The sequence below is a fragment of the Ambystoma mexicanum genome, chromosome 6p (genome assembly GCF_040938575.1).
Source record: "Ambystoma mexicanum isolate Mex_15411 chromosome 6p, UKY_AmexF1_1, whole genome shotgun sequence".
NCBI lineage: Eukaryota > Metazoa > Chordata > Amphibia > Caudata > Ambystomatidae > Ambystoma > Ambystoma mexicanum.
Window position 1 is genome coordinate 467,612,761 of NC_090935.1, and position 16,714 is coordinate 467,629,474.

At 49.2% G+C, this 16,714-nt stretch overlaps 1 protein-coding gene across 2 annotated transcripts in view; it reads right to left on the reverse strand.

The window, feature by feature from the left end:
* The window catches only part of ARL15 (ARF like GTPase 15), a 1,924,177-nt gene that overhangs the window by 132,835 nt on the left and 1,774,628 nt on the right, over positions 1 to 16,714 (reverse strand). The window lies entirely within an intron of this gene.

The window sequence follows — 16,714 nt, forward strand, 5'->3', positions numbered from 1 at the left end:
CCTGTTTTCTGTGTCTGACTCATGATGCCATCACAGTAAGTGGAAGAGGCACATCTTATAATACTGTTGAATAAAGGGGCGTGGCCTGGCAGGCGACTGATGAGTCCTAGGACACGTGAGCTCCTTAGCCCTGCCAAATACCATGCAGCTTTGTGGCATTTTTAAATCCTCAAAGCAGCGGGCCCTGACATAGTGGACACTATTGAGGGTCCAGCAGACTTTTGGTTCCAGAAGAGTGGCTACAGCTGGTGTCTCCACAAGCTTCCGTCCACAGGCACAAGTGGAAAGCCCAATATGGCGGTTTCCCCTCGATTGGCAGTGGACATGGTGAGCCTGCTTTCAGTGGCACCTTCCATGATTTGCTCAGAGGGGACCAGAACGGGCTGCGGGAGTCAGAGGGCCCATCTGCACCCCCCTTCTGTGGACCAATTGAAGGTGGAGCAGCCTCCCAGGGCAGAGAATTGGCGTTAACCGCGACAGCAACCCATAGGCAGCGGGTGAACACAGAGAGACAGAGAGGGAGGCGCTGTTGGCGCATAGCTCCCTTGGAGCTCTGCCTGTAAGCCGGTGCACAGAGCGCGAGAGGGCCTTCTCCCGAGGCCCCCATGATGAGGTGTTGCAACGGTTGGGTTCCTGCCACACGTACTAACAATATTGCCTGCACTTGAAATATGGACGAGGAAACAGCAGCTTCACGCTCTGGGTGCGCAGTGTGCCAGTGAGGAAACCATCTGCACCAGGGAGGTAGATTGTTTGAAAGCAGCAATACAACTGGCACCATGTGCTAGAAAGTGTGACAGTAGTGTATCATAGCAGCAGTGCCATCTGCACCGAGTGAACAGACTGGATGAAAGCAGCAGCTCTGCTTCTTTGAGAGGAGTGGACTGGTGACTATGGTGTGTGTGTGTGTTGGATGGACATTATGGAAGCAGCAATATTGCTTGAACCAAGTTTATAGTGGAGGAGGTGGTGTTGCTGCCTGCACCCTGAGTCCTCACTACATTTGTGTGCCTACGCTGCTCTGTCACGGTGGGGTAATGCACGCTGGGTCACGCTTGGAGGTTTGCACCTGATTCTATCTGCACGTCAAGTCTCATGCATGTTATGTGAGTGGAAGGAACCCTGAATCAATCTCATTCGTAAATCCCCATTGGCGTTTTGCCTCTGGAGCAGCTTGCATGGTGAGCAATTGGTCCATTCATCCTATAGATTGTGCTGTGCACTGTGACTATCCTTTATACTCATCTGGTAGACTGGGCATTGTTGGACCCTCATGGCTCCCACCCTTGGACTGCCTTCACAGTCAGATCTACACTGTGTTTGTGGGGTACAAGCTAGATTTTAGAAGGCCATCTGGCTGACGCTGGGTTTGCCGCTTTCCCGCTCGCTGGCTGGGTGCTTGCATTTGTGGCGTCGTGAGCTGAGCTCTACGAGGCAGGCTTGAGAAGCGATGTACTGGGCTTATTTGACCATCAAATACAAGGAGATGTCTGCTGCCTCTATTAGAGATTTATTGCAGTCATCCAAGCCAGCCACGCCGGGGTCAGTGGGTATGGATCTGCCCTCTCCGTCGTACCAGGATGCGCAGCCAGCTACGAAAGAACAAGTTACTTACCAACTGGTAACGTTCTTTCAATTGGATGTTCCTCCAACGTATTTCACATCTTTGACATGTAATGTCCACAGCTGTGTACTTCGGAAACTTTTTTGGCAGAGGGCATCCTGCGTCGATGGCATTGGGTCGATGTCACTCGAAGGCCTCCATGGAGGGCGACGTCACGAGATGTCATAAATAGGACACACTGCGCCCGTAGCCTCAGTTTGTTTTTTGCTCCATAACGTATGACATGCACATATCCAATGCCTGTTTGACTGCACATAGGCTTGCGGAAAAGTAAGCTGCAATCGCATAGGAAATTCTCCAGAGGGGCAGGCTGGGAGGGCGATGTGGAATACGTTGGAGGAACATCCTTTCGAAAGAACGTTACCAGTTGGTAAGTAACCTGTTCTTTGAATGGATTGTGTCCTCCAAAGTATTCCACATCTTTAACAGACTCCCAAAGCAGTACCAGAAAATGGAGGAGGGAAAACAATTTAGAGTACCCAATCAGACAGCGGAATAAAGAACCGCCTTACCAAAGGCCATATCTTGACCATGGATCTACCCTCTTCTTGACCATGGATCTACCCTCTTCCTATCCCTTCCCTCACCACTTTCTTCAACTCCTGCCTATCCTCATCAATCTTTCCCTCTTCCTTCAAACATGCAACGATTATTCATATTCTAAAGAAACCCTCTGCCAATCCACTTCTCACTGCTAACTACAGACCTATCTCTCTTCTACCTTTCCTTTCTAAGCTTCTTGAGCGCCTTGCCTACTCTCAGCTTTCATCCTTTGTCACTACTTCCTCTCTCCTTCCTCCCTTCCAATCTGGCTTCCGTCCCAAACATTCCACTGAAACTGCTCTCACCTCTATCCTTAACTCCCTCCTCTCTGCTCGACATGCCAAGCAATCCTCTATCCTTATTCTCCTTGATCTCTCCGCAGCTTTTGACACTGTCAATCATCCACTCCTCCTCCACACTCTTTCCTCCTTTGGGTTTAAAGGCCCTGTTCTAAAATGGCTATCCTCTTACCTCTCCTGCCGTTCCTTCGCAGTTTCATGGGGAGGCCAGACCTCTTCTTCATTCCCTCTTACTTACGGTGTTCCTCAAGGCTCTGTACTTGGTCTTTTCCTCTTCTCTCTTTACACCTCCCTCATTGCCCCGTTATCTCCTCGTTTGGCATCTCCCACCATTTCTATGCTGATGATAATGAACTCTTTCCCTCTTTCTCCTCCTTCTCGACTGACCTTCACCTTAAGCTCTCCTCCTGCCTCACTGCTATCAAGAACTGGATGTCCTCCCGCTTTCTCTCTGTTAACACTGATAAAACGCACCCCTGCACTGGAACTCTCTCCCTCTCACAATCCGCTCTACCACAACCTTCTCCTCATTTCGCACTTCTCTTAAACCCCTCCTCCTCCATTCTCCTCCTTGAAAACTCCCCCTCTGCCCTCTCTTCTTTCCCTCCCCACCCTCCCCAATTCCTCTCACACCTCTCCTGCTCTCTCTCCCTTCCATTTTCCCTTGTCCAATCCCCCCACACCTAGTCCCACTCCCTGCCTTCAGTTAATTGCTCTTTCCACTGTTTTATTGAATGATTCATGATGTAATTTTTGCTCCCACTGTTATTGGTTGTTGTTATCTTGTATTTTGTTGTTCCATTGTACAGCGCCTTGGTGTGAAGCGTTCTATAAATAAATAAATAAATCAATCAAACATGACACCCCCCCCGCACAAGAGCAGATCCTCTCGGTAGGGAAGACGGCATGGAGGGCAGATGGATAATTCTAGAAGGTCCGGGTACCACGCTCTCCTGGCCCAATCCGGAGCAATGAGGATCATGTGGGAGCCGAACCTCCGTGACCTCCTCAACACTTGAGGAATGACGGGGACTGGAGGAAACGCGTACAGCAGTGGGAATGACCAATCCACTACAAATGAGTCTCCTAAGGCTCCTCTAGGAGGAAATTCCCTTGAGCAGAATCTCTTGCACTTCCGGGTGGCACTGGTGGCGAAGAGATCCACTTGCAGGGTTCCCCAAAGGGCGAAGATCTCTAGAAGGACTTCCTAAGCCAATTCCCACTTGTGAGAGATCAAGCTCTGCCTGCTCAGAGCGCCCACCGACACATTGTCTTCTCCGGCCAGATGAACTGCCGAGAGTGAAATTACTTGCTGGATTGCCCAGAACCAGAGCTGCGTTGCCTCTCTGCACAACGAGAGTGACCACCCCCTTTTTTGTTGAGGTAATGCATGGCCACTATATTGTCCGTCATGATCAGGACACTCTTCCCACACAGACGGCAGAAAAGCCTTCAGGGCCAGCCTGATGGTCCTCAGCTCTGAAAGGTTTATATGGAGTTTGGACTCCGATGCAGACCAACGACCGCTGGCAGTCAAGTTTTCGGCATGAGCTCCCCATCCTGTGAGTGAAGCGTCTGTCACTACAGTCACCTGCGGCCACAGTTTCCAAATGGCTCCCCTTTTATCAGGTTCTCCTCGTTGCCCCACCACACAAGATCCTGGGAGACCGAGATTGGAATCTGAACAGGATCCGACATCTTGCCTGAAAACTGCGACCACTGCATCTTGAGGACCCATTGCAGGGATCTCATCCTCAGCCTGGCCTCTGGCACCAGAAAAATGCAGGATGCCATGAGGCCGACCAACCTTAAGAATACGAAAGCCGAGAGAGACTGGACATGTTGAAACTTGTCCACCATCTGCACAATGTGATGATCCCTCACCTTGGGAGGTGAGCACTTCCCCAAGGACGTGTCCAACACAGCCGTGATGTACTGGAGCTGTTGGGAAGGTGTCAGATGCGACTTCTTGAAGATGAGGGAGAAGCCCAGCTTGTGGAGGGAGCGGCAGGTGAGACTGAGGTGATCCAATGCTTGCTCAGGAGAACGTGCACAGATCAGCCAGTCGTATAGGTAGGGGTAGACGTGAATCCCCCCTCACCTGAGATACGCTGCCACCACCACCATGAACTTGGTGAAGACCTTCGGGCGGAGGTCAATCCGAATGGCAGGACCCAAAACTGATAGTGCGAATCGCCAGCCGCAAACCTCAGGTACTTTCTGTGCTTGGGATGAATCGGCACATGAAAGTAAGCATCCTGTAGGTCCAGAGACACCAACCAATCCTGAAGTTGAAGGGCCTGGAGGACCTGAGAAAGAGTGACCATCTTCAACTTGTCCTTCCTGATAAGTTTTTAAACCAACGCAAATCCAGGATTGGTCTCAATCCCCTGTCTTTCTTTGGAATCAAATATGGGTAATACCATCCCCTGTTCCTTTCTGCTACAGGCACCAGTTCTATAGCGCTTTTCTCTAGCAGGCTCAGGATTTCCTGCACAAGGAGCAGATCTGGAAGCTTCAAAGAGAGATTCCCTGGTGGATTGTCGTGAGGCCGCTGTAGGAAGGGAGGGCAGTAGCCATTGGCTATTGTATCCAGAACCCAAGCATCCGAAGTAATAGCTTGCCATTCTTCGAGATGCTGAGACAGTCTGCCCCCAACCAGCGAACCATGAGACATGGCCTCATGACAGTTTTGGAGCGGCTGCGGCAGCTCCTGAAGGCAAAGAGGCAGCTGCCTGAGCGGCTCTGTCACCTCTATTTCCCCGACCACCACAGGTACTTTTACGCTGACCCCTTTGACTGGTGTCTCCTCTCATTCTACTAAAGGAGGAGTAGTAATGAAAAGAACCTCCCCTCCACTGCTGTCTCCTAGGACGAAAAGGCAGAGGTTGACGCACAGCTGCGCTTAAAGATTTTGTCGCAGCTTTGGAGGTCTGCAACCTCTCAAGGCACTCGTCAGCCTTGCTGCCAAACAAATGCGCGCCATCAAAGGGCATGGTCAAAAGACAGGCTTGCACATCCAGAGCAAAACCTGACTTCCGCAACCACGCAAATCTGCGTATAACGGTGCTTGCAGCCATGGATCGGCTAACACTGTCGGTTGTGTCCAAACCCGACTGAAGGGATTCACACATGGCATCTTTGCCATCTTGCACGAGAGCAAGGAACCCATCCCTTTCTTCCCCTTCGGGAATATGCTCAGCCGCAAGAGAAACACAATTCCACAGAGTGTGTGAAAATCTTGCCAAGGCACAAGTGGAGTTGGCCGATTTCAGCGCCATGCTCCCTGCAGAAAACACCCTTTGTACCCAACCATCGAAGCATTTGTCATCCCTATCAGGAGGGATGGTAGGGTACGCCGCCTGCCTCGAGGTGGCCGTAACTGCCTGAACCACCAAACTCTCGGGAGTGGGGCGAGATGAAAGATAGCTGGGGTCGCTACCGAAAGAGCAGCATTTTTTAAGATTCCAGGGTCTGCCAAGCAGCTGCCAACCTTTTCTGCAAGGTCAAATGAAAAGTTAACACTGTGTCAGAGGACGGACCTTGATCCAGAACAGGAGAAGTGTCTAGGCCACTAGCATCATGAAGAGATTGCCTTAACTCTTCCAATTAACAATCCCCTGAAGTGACAGGAGCTACATCAGGTTCAACAGGGTCAAAATCTAAATCTGACCTCTCCTCCTCCTCATAGATGTCATCCAAATGGAGGTAAAAGTCCTGTGTTGGGACAGCCGAGGGTCTGAAGTCCTTAAAAGGCTTTTCAGACTTGGAAGTAGGCTTCCTTGGAGGATCCACCGTACCAGGGACCTCCGACGGCAACTCCTGGCCAAAAGGCCCAAAGGCGTTGAGGGTGCTGATGGCTTCGGTGTCGAGGGTGCCGATGGCTTCGGTGTCGACAACAGTGCCGACGCTGCAGAGGGCTGGTACGAAGGCAAAGCTTTGACATCCGTATCCGACGGACACAGCGCCGACGGAGTTGATGCCGACCTCGAGCCCTTAGCAGGTTTCTGCAGTCTTGCTGGGGACAAGGACCGAGAGCTGGAAGCACTTCTCTTGCAACCATCCTGAGCCTTGTCCGAACAGGACCTCGAAGGTTCCAGATGAGGATCGCGCCAAGGACCCGGGCCCGAAGGCGCACGAGCAACAGATCGAGACCGTTCCTTGCCGGCTTCATTAGAAGGCACAGACGAAACTGTGCCCTGCGATTGGAAAATCGCCAACATCTGCTCCCTGAAGGTAGCCCATTCCTCCGGAGTCGAGGACTTTGTTGGACAAGCCACTTTCCTCTCGGCTCCATCCTCCGAGGAGGACGGGGAAGGCGACCAGTGACAGTGCTTCCTACAATGCCGAGATGAGGACGACAAATGGTGGGAACAACTCTGGGACCGAGACCCCCAGGACTCCTTCCGACGTGGAGAGTCACCCCTCGAATTGTCGGTGTACATACCCCTGGACTTAGATTTATGGGACTTACTGGGACTTACTGACTGGGTTTAGAACCCCTATACAAGCCAGAATTCTATTTAAAACCCTGAGCATCACCCACAAATGTAGGGCCAACAAAGCGCCCAAATACCTCAACAACACTGTCATGATGAAGCCCCAGACCAGACTCCTCAGGTCCAACAAAAACACACTCCTCGAAACCCCCAGATACAAAAGAGAGAAAGCAGGGGCAGTAGCTTCAAAACACTGGCCCCCAGACACTGGAACGTGCTACCCTCCCACATTATGAATGAAACCTCATTCCCCAAATTCAAAAGCCTCCTGAAGACTTGGCTCTTCAACAAGTTCTAACTGATTCAGAGCACCTACCTACCCCCTCCTAGTAACTACTTATACCTGACTGCTTTGTATATTTTGTATATTATTTATTTATTCCTGACTGCCCTGCATATTACGGTATATTTTTTGATTGCTACTCCTGTATACCTCTATGTTCTTTCTAAGATTGCATTCTCCCATTGTCTGTAACTACGCTGTGGTACCTCCGGGTCTGGGCGTATAACAAATGTAATAAATAAATAAATAAATAAATAAATAAACTGAAGCTTTCCCTTGTGCTCCCGCAAGACCTTAGCAGTCAGCAACTGGCAATTGGAACAGTCACCGGTGTTGTGACTCTCACCCAAGCACCACAAACCAATGCGATGCGGGTCAGTAATCGACATTTTAGACGTGCAGTTCCGTCAAGTTCTGAAGCCAGACCGTGGAGTCAGAGGGGTCAAAGAAGAAGGCATATTCACAAGGAATGCACGAGGCGCGCTGAGTCTCCGAAGCAAACGCGTTTGCGGAAAAAACGGAACTGAGGCTGTGGGCGCCGTGCATCCTATTTATAACATCCGGTGACGCCACCCTCAACGGAGGCCTTCGAGGGACATCGACCCAACACCATCAACGCAGGACGCCCTCTGCCGAAAAAGTTTCGGAAGTACACAGCTGTGGACATTACATGTCAAAGATGTGGAATACATTGGAGGACACAATCCATTCGAATGGGATATTTGGCAATCTATTCAAAAAGAGATGGTGTCTACTCTACAAGAATCAAAGGGATCATTCTAGGAGTTCTCACAACGTCCAGCGGACAGAGCACCGTCTGAGTGATCATGAGACTGGCTTCTGTGATCAGGCTAACTCCAAGGACCAACTTGAACAGCAAGTGATGGCGGAGTAGCATAAAGCAATTATGGATGAGCGTCATGAGTATACCGAGAACCGTTACCGAAGAAATAATCTTTGGATTCGTGAGAGATTGTGGAAGGAGTTCGGGAGGCGAATATAAGTGATGTCTTTAACAGTATCCTAGGAGAATAGTAACAAGCAGACTTGCTTTTAGAACACACCTGTAGAGTGTACTAAAATGTTCAGCAGTGCTAAAATCTTCTTCCAGATGTGTGGTCTAGAAAACATTTATTCCGTACTAAGGAGCTCATTTTCCAAAAAGCCAGTCCTCAACTTAGCATTACATTCAGAGGTGTTGAACTGCAAATATTCAGGGGGCTGGTAGATGAAGCTGCTTACTCAATGGTTGGCGCAGAAAGTTGTTGAGTACTGATGGGGGTACCCCTTTCATATTATGTTTATCTATTAGGGAGTCCAGCACCAATTTAGATCATTGGCCGCAGTGTTGCCAGTGTTAAAGATCTCTCTTGCGGAGCTACATCTCTTGGAGGAGTCCCAATGTGATGTCCCTCAGGCCGAGTGGTCCATGACTCGCTCTAGGAAAAGCAGATGCAGGGATCGGAGATGGCCATCCATGGACAGGCGAGAAAGAAGTGGGGACTCTGAAGGTCCAGCATGACTTGGTGTGATTTACGTTTAATCCTCTCTCTATTGGCTAGGGTCTACTGGTTAAAGGCTGTTTACTGATGATGATTCTTTGTTGGTTTCAATTGGGGACGCTCATGAAGCTGTCTAATGTTTTTGCATTCACGTATATATGGGCAGGGCAACAGGAGTACCCGCCCTCCTTGGGTTCATTGGTGACCCCATGTATGACCCATATGGGATAATGCCCTCCTGTTTTAGTTTTTTGTTTTCTGATCATTACAGCACTGGGGTTTTATTTTGGTGGCCACCCATTGATAATGTGGTTTGTACTAAGCGGGGGCTGCTGACAAGGGGTTGGATTGGGTTAATGGTTTTGAACTGGGTAGAAGTAGAGTTGTGGAACAACTGGGGGAGTGAGTGTTCTTAAAGTGATGCACAGGGGCTTAACTCCCCCAGGAAGAGGAAGAGCTTATTGGCTAAGCGTGTAGAACTAAAAGCCAATGTCGTCCTGCTAGAGTAAATGCATGTGCTGAGGGCAGATTGGCCCAGGCTTCGCTCTAAATGGTTCTCTCACCAGTAGTTTGCATCGTCCCCAGCTAAAAAGGCAGGCGTTGTTATCCTATTTGCTCATTCCCTAAATGTTACAGTGGTGAAGTCACTTAAAGATTCACAAAGGTGTTTTTTGGCTTTGCATGCTTGGTTGAGGATGCTGACCTCACTCTTTTCGATTTATGGCCCTAATCGAACACAAGATGCATTTTATACTCAAACGCTCAAGCACATTGGTCAATTTCAGGTGGGTAAGCTTACAGTGGGGGGGATTTTAATGCAGGTTTGAATCTAGTACTTGACGGTGGACTGGATAGGTCAGTCCTGGTGGGAGGGGTGGATGCAGCCATGTCTGAATCTGCAACACTCTCAATAGAGGGGTTATACTCATTATTCCCATGTACACTGCACTCACTCCCGGCTTGATTTCTTTTTGGCGTCCCGTCCCTGATCCTGAAAGTGGTTGATACTTCCATTGGTTTGGCAGGGGTTTCTTGTAGCCTACTGCACTTCCGAATGCATAGATTTGTATTTTCAGGATAATCTTACTGGGGAATTGCCAATTTCAACTGTCTGGGACCCATTGAAACCCATGCTACGGGGAGAGATTATTAGCCTGACCTTGGCTAGGAAACATCTTTTAGTGGCACAGCGCGAGGAAATGGAAAGGCGGGTGATTGAATTGGAGACAGTTGGAAAAGGTTCTTGGAATCTTTGGCTGTGCATTCTCATGGTGGAGTAATGGATAAGCGTGACCCTGAACATACATGTGCGGGAAGCAACAGCATTTCCCATAATTGGATAATTGTCATGATGCCCGCTCCCGGGGAGCCGGTTCAAGCCCTGCATCCCCGAAAGCAGACATCCAGTCCCCAAGGAAGGACCCAGCAACCCCATATAGGGGCCCTTTGGACAGTGTCCTGGCGCCTATGGCGCCAGGCTCATAAAAGACATCAGTCCTGGCGTCATAGGCGCCAGGCTCATTATGGGAGTGCTTGGGTGCACTTACCTGATGCAGACCATGCTGCAGGATCCCGGCCTCCTTGAGGCCTGAAAGGAACTACTTTACCTGTGGGACTAATTTACCATCCGGGCGTGGTCGGGGAAGGATACATACCTGATTGGAGGAAGGATAAATACCTGGAACTTCTTCCAAGGCTATTTAAACCCCACCCGAACAGCCACACGTGCTTCACGTTGTTCTGCATCTAGCAGCTGGACGCTCACCGTGTCTGCTCCTGCATCCTGACTTCTGCCACGCCTGCCAGCATCCTGGATCACCTGCAAAGGAAGAGAAGAAGAGAACAGAAGAAGGAAAAGTCCTACCCTGCTCAAACCGCATCCCGGAGACATCTCGCCGACAATCGTGAAAAGGAAGACTTTTATTTAAAAGCTCATCGCGTCGATCGCTGCAGCGCCGCATTCCACTCACCCTTACAGGGCGCCTCCATGTTCAGCAGCGATCATCCGGATTCGCAGTCACGCCCCAGCGCCTAGGGAGAAAAAGACCAGAACAAAAGGTGAGAGAGAGAAGGGAATAAGGAAAGCTAAATCTCCATGTTAAGACTTACCTGTTGATTCATTCCCTCTCCATTTCGGGTCCGTGCCGCATCCTGGCATTTCCGGACCCTGGCCTAAGGGGAAAAAGAGACATCAGCGCTAATGAGCGAATGAAAAGACATTACCAAAAAACGCTCATTAAAGACTTACCTGATTTCTACAAGGATTTCACCTCTCATCTCAGGTCGGTGCCTGTTCCCCGGCATTCCGTACCCCGGCCCCTATGGGGAAAAAGACACTAGCATTAGTACATTAATGCATGGACACAAGGGGAACCTCTTATCAAAAAACGTACCTGGAAGCCAAGCAAATTTGGTTCTCACCAATCCGAAAATCCAGCGAAGTAACTGGATACCAACGCGCCCCTGCATCAGAAGCAGGATGGAGAGCTCGTCCTTCCAGACCCTAAGGTGAGACGCTACGAGGAATCACAGAAGGGTTTCGAGGAGGGTGAGAGGGGAAAGTGGGAGGCCGATTGCATTACCCCGCAGACAGTTAATCCCCTATTTTCGCCTACAGAAGGATAGTTCTGCGAGCCAGACAAGCCAGATTTGGGGACCCGGTCCAGTCCGTCTTCCGAACCCTGCGCATCACCTTAGAAGAGGTCACAGCAGCGCGAACCATGCCAGCGCCTCCGTGGGAGTCAGGTGAGCGTTACAGAACGCAAAGCCTTCCTACAAATTCCCACCCAGGCGCTATGGAAAGTTATGAGACTGATCAGTTGGCCCAATTACTGGGGGAATTACGGGCCTAAGTACATGCCGCTCGTCAAGAGACTAATGCCCTCAGGAGGGAATTAATAATATCAAAGGAAAGAACTGATGACCTGGCCAGACAGCTTTTGCAAGGTCAAGCTGGGCAAACTCCTCTACCCGGTTCCAGAGGGAACCCCGCTCCTGTGGTTTCTAGTAACCCTGTGCAGATTAATCTACCTGGAAACATGCCGCTGGCCCCACCTGAACGCTTTGCTGGGGACCCCAAACGATTCGCCGTATTCATGAATCAGTGTCGTTTGCACTTCCTATGCAGACCAGTTCCACTGGTTACTCAAGATGACCCGATTCTCCGTGATTTTCAAAGGTTTCAAGCAAGCATGGAAAGGTTATTTGCTCGACACTCTCAGGGGCAGGCTCTGGATGACGAACTTCTATCCCTGCGACAGGGCAATCAGGACCTCCTATCCTATATTGCAACCTTTAATAGACTAATTGTGGAAACGGGATGGCCAGAGGATAAAAGAGTCACGTTGTTTTACCGAGGCCTACGTGGAGAACTTAAAGATGTCTTGGCCCAAGTTGTAAATCCGTCCCAAGAATGCACAGAGTATATAGACTTAGTGGTCCAATTGGATCACAGACTTCAAAACAGAAAAGCAGATCGGCCCAGGTTTGAGACCCGGGTGTTGGTCAAGACCCATGCTAATCCCAAGGGAGTTGATGTCTCTGAGCCTATGCAAATTGGAGGGGTTAAAGGACCCTTAACTCAAAAGGAACGTGAAAGGAGGCGGCAGTTAAAATTATGTCTTTATTGTGGGAATTCTGGACACTTTCTACGAGATTGCCCGGCAAAACCGCCCCAAAAGGCGGTAGGAGCTGCTGATAAAAACCATGAAGACTCTGTTTCGGGAAACGATTCCGCCCGACAAGTGTAGGGGTCCGCTTGCCAAGCTTGAAAACTAACTCTCAGACCTCGCATTTCATTGTGCCAATGGTTCTCATAGATCCAGAACAGCCTAAGCGGTTGCATGCAATAAAGGCATACATCAATAGTGGGGCTATTGGAAACTATGCGGATCGTGAATTGGTCTCTAGGATTAACCTCCCTCTCCGTCATAAAACCAGCAAAGATGTCATCACCACAGTCGATGGAACTGAAATTGCCTCTGGACCGGTAACACATTCCACTACTGAGGTGACTCTTATTGATCCCGACGGCCATCGGGAGGGTGTTGTGTTTGATGTAATCAAGGCTCCACAGTTTCAGGTTATTCTTGGAATCCCTTGGTTAGAGACACATAATCCTCGAATTGATTGGCGAGCTAAGAGAATAACCTTCCCGGATTGTACACAGACCTGCTATCCAGAAAACCTGAAGATTAATCTAGCATCTGTAACCTCTGCCTCCATGCAACTACCTCCGGAATACCAAGACTTTCAGGACGTCTTCCAAAGGGATCAGGCCAACACGTTCCCTCCTCACAGATCGTACGATTGCCAAATCGATCTGGTGCCCGGTGCACAACCCCCTTCTAGCAGGATTTATGCCCTTACCGAACCCGAGAATCTACATTTGAGACAATATTTGGATCAATACCTAGCCAATGGTTTTATTCGCCTGTCAAAGTCCCCGGCATCCTCGGCTTTGTTCTTCGTGCCCAAAAAAGAAGGGGACCTTAGAACTTGTATCAATTACCGCACATTGAACCAGATAACGGCTAAAACCGTTATCCTCTGCCTCTGATCCCTGAACTCCTTGACCAGGTGAAGGACGCTTGCATATAAACCAAGTTAGATCTCCGGGGGGCTTATCATCTGGTACGAGTTAAAGAAGGCGACAAATGGAAAACTGCCTTCCGTACTAAATACGGATTATTCGAGTACCAGGTGATGCCTTTCGGATTGTGTAACGCGCCGGCTGCCTTCCAATACTTCATGAATGATGTCCTTCGGGAACTCATCGATGTTTGTGTTGTCGTATATATCAATGACATTCTGGTGTACTCCTCTTCAGAATATGATCACAGAAAACACGTCAGGGCAGTACTTGAAAAACTGCGCCAACACAAACTATTTGCTAAGTTGGAGAAATGTGTTTTCCATACCACAGAAGTCGAGTTTCTAGGTTTCATCCTGACACCCAAAGGAGTCCGAATAGACTCAAGAAAAGTGGATGCCATCCTCAAATGGCCATCACCTAGCTCTGTAAAAGGGGTTCAAAGCATGCTCGGCTTTGCCAATTTCTATCGCAGTTTTATCCCGGAATTTTCACGCGTGGTACAACCCATTACTGCACTCTTGAGGAAAAATAAACGTTTTGAATGGTCTGAAGAAGCCGAGCAGGCCTTTCAGGATTTAAAAGCTAAGTTTACCTCCGCACCTATTTTGAAACACCCGCGTCCAGATCTCCCTTATGTCGTCGAGACTGACGCATCCAGCCTAGCCATGGGAGCTGTCCTGTCCCAAAGAGATCCCGAAACCAACCAACTGCATCCCGTAGCATTTTGGTCCAGAAAATTCTCGGCGCCCGAGGTTAATTATGCAATCACGGACAAAGAACTGGTAGCCATTAAGACCGCTTTTAAAGCCTGGCGGCATTATGTGCTTGGCGCTCGACATACCATCACAGTGATCACTGATCACTGGAATTTACAGTATTTGAAAACTGCCAAGGCTCAGTCATCACGGCAGCTCTGATGGGCTTTGTTTTTCGCTGAATTTGATTTCGTGATTACCTATCGACATGGCTGCAAGAATGGCAAAGGAGACGCCTTATCCCGAATTGGAATGGGAGAATCTGATACAAACTCAGAACCAGTACCAATAATTCCAGAACAGAGGATTCTAGGCATGACTTTGTTACAGACGCTTGAAGACATTCAAGCCAGAGTGAAACAACTCCTGGACCCTACAACCTTACAGGATTGGATACAAAAGGGATCAGACTTTACCATAGATAATGGTTTACCTTATTTCCAAGGACGCTTATTCCTGCCACATAAGGAATTACACGAACTAGTTATTTCCGGTTATCATGATACATTAATAGAGGGACACCCCGGTATTGCCAAGACAGAGGAAAAGGTGAAACGACAATTTTGATGGCCCTCTTGGCGAAAAGATGTTAAATCTTTTGTGATGTCCTGTGGTGTTTGCGCCCAAAATAAAAGTCAAAAGAAAAGACCAGCCGGTCTCCTTCAACCTCTAGACATACCGCCAGCACCCTGGCACACCCTATCAATGGATTTTATTACGGACCTGCCTCTTTGTTCGGGGTACAATACTATTCTGATAATTGTGGATTTGTTTTCCAAAATGGCCCACTTTATTCCTTTGAAAGGTTTACCTTCAGCTTCTGTCCTAGCCAAAGAATTCCTCGAAAATATTGTTCGGCTACATGGATTCCCATCTATACTAATCTCTGACCGGGGAAGCCAATTCATTTCCCACTTCTGGCGCAAATGTTGTCAAATGGCGCAGATCGACGTAAGATTATCGACCAGTCACCACCCTCAGACCGATGGTCAGACCGAGAGGACAAATCAGACCCTTGAGCAGTACTTACGGTGTATGTTACAGCAATCTGAAAGCAACTGGAAAGACATTCTTTGGATAGCCGAATACGCATATAATAATTCGGTACACTCTGGAACTGGCCACAGTCCTTTTTATACTTTGTTTGGGCATCACCCTCGAACCTCAAACCTTGACTCACCTCAGAACCTCGGAATGCCTGCAGTAGAACATCTGCATTCTACAATTACCCAAGCCTTTAAAGAGGCAACTACGCATTTACAACAAGCCAAGAGAAAATACAAGGAGAATGCTGATCTACATCGGAGTGAAGCACCTCCGTATCAGATTGGGGATCAAGTGTGGTTAGCTACCAGACATTTACCACTCAAAGGGCCTCGAACTTTTAACCCAAAATATCTGGGACCTTATTCTATTACGGAAATAATTAACCCAGTGGCTGTTAAACTTGATTTACCAGCTAGTATGCAAATTCACCCTGTTTTTCATGTGTCACTTCTGAAACCAGTGGTACCCGGAACCCGACTACTCAAACCTCCAGAACCTATTCTAATAGATGGGGAGCCCGAATTCGAAGTGAAGAACATTTTAGACTCAAAAATGTTTAGGTCAAAACTGTTCTACCTAATTGATTGGAAGGGGTACGGACTTCAGGAGAGGTCGTGGGAACCCAGCGACCATGTGCATGCACCTCGATTAGTCAGGAAATTCCACCGACTCTTCCCAGACAAACCAAAACCCCCGGAGGGAACAACCTTGGGAGGGGAGTGCTGTCATGATGCCCGCTCCCGGGGAGCCGGTTCAAGCCCTGCGTCCCCGAAAGCGGACATCCAGTCCCCAAGGAAGGACCCAGCAACCCCATATTGGAAGCCCTTTGGACAGTGTCCTGGCGTCATAGGCGCCAGGCTCATTATGGGAGTTCTTGGGTGCACTTACCTGATGCAGACCATGCTGCAGGATCCCGGCCTCCTTGAGGCCTGAAAGGAACTACTTTACCTGTGGGATTAATTTACCATCCGGGCGTGGTCGGGGAAGGATACATACCTGGAACTTCTTCCAAGGCTATTTAAACCCCACCCGAACAGCCACACGTGCTTTGCGTTGTTCTGCATCTAGCAGCTGGACGCTCACCGTGTCTGCTCCTGCATCCTGACTTCTCCCACGCCTGCCAGCATCCTGGATCACCTGCAAAGGAAGAGAAGAAGAGAAGAAGAGAACAGAAGAAGGAAAAGTCCTACCCTGCTAAAACCGCATCCCGGAGACATCTCGCCGACAATCCTGAAAAGGAAGACTTTTATTTAAAAGCTCATCGCGTTGATCGCTGCAGCGCCGCATTCCACTCACCTTTACAGGGCGCCTCCATGTTCAGCAGCGATCATCCGGATTCGCAGTCACGCCCCAGCGCCTAGGGAGAAAAAGACCAGAACAAAATGTGAGAGAGAGAAGGGAATAAGGAAAGCTAAATCTCCATGTTAAGACTTACCTGTTGATTCATTCCCTCTCCATTTCGGGTCCGCGCTGCATCCTGGCATTTCCGGACCCTGGCCCCCAAGGGGAAAAAGAGACATCAGCGCTAATGAGCGAACGAAAAGACATTACCAAAAAACGCTCATTAA